The sequence below is a fragment of the Morone saxatilis genome, unplaced genomic scaffold, assembly GCF_004916995.1.
Source record: "Morone saxatilis isolate NCDOM2014 unplaced genomic scaffold, NCSU_SB_2.0 Contig3, whole genome shotgun sequence".
NCBI classification, from domain to species: Eukaryota; Metazoa; Chordata; class Actinopteri; family Moronidae; genus Morone; species Morone saxatilis.
The window spans coordinates 4,624,654-4,625,018 of record NW_023339873.1 but is presented as its reverse complement, the minus strand read 5'-3'; the positions used below and the strand labels follow the sequence as shown (position 1 = coordinate 4,625,018).

General features: G+C 35.6%; 1 protein-coding gene across 1 annotated transcript in view; it reads left to right on the top strand.

Moving 5' to 3' along the window:
- The window catches only part of plekhd1 (pleckstrin homology domain containing, family D (with coiled-coil domains) member 1), a 14,691-nt gene that overhangs the window by 10,855 nt on the left and 3,471 nt on the right, over positions 1-365 (top strand). The window lies entirely within an intron of this gene.

Here is a 365-nt window from a genome sequence, read left to right as displayed (position 1 = left end):
TATTCCCAGCAGACCTCATGTGATTTACCTGCAGACATTATGTTAATGAAGCTGCTGCTGCTGTGTGACGCTGCAGATATTTAACAAAGACAAAGGAAAGAATCTGACAACATTACGACAACGACATTAGCAGCTGTATTTTGATGGACTTATCCGTAGATTGTGTTATAGATGTGATAGTATAGAAAGTATGTAAGTATAAGCAGGAAACTGTATCTTCAAGTAATAAAAGGAAGTGTTCTTTATGCAGAAAAATGTCCCCTGTGACTGTTAGTACTACATACTATTATTATGACTCATGCATTCATGTAAAGCAGAACTTTACTGTTGTAGTAGATTGAGGTGGAGCTCATTTTTAACTATTT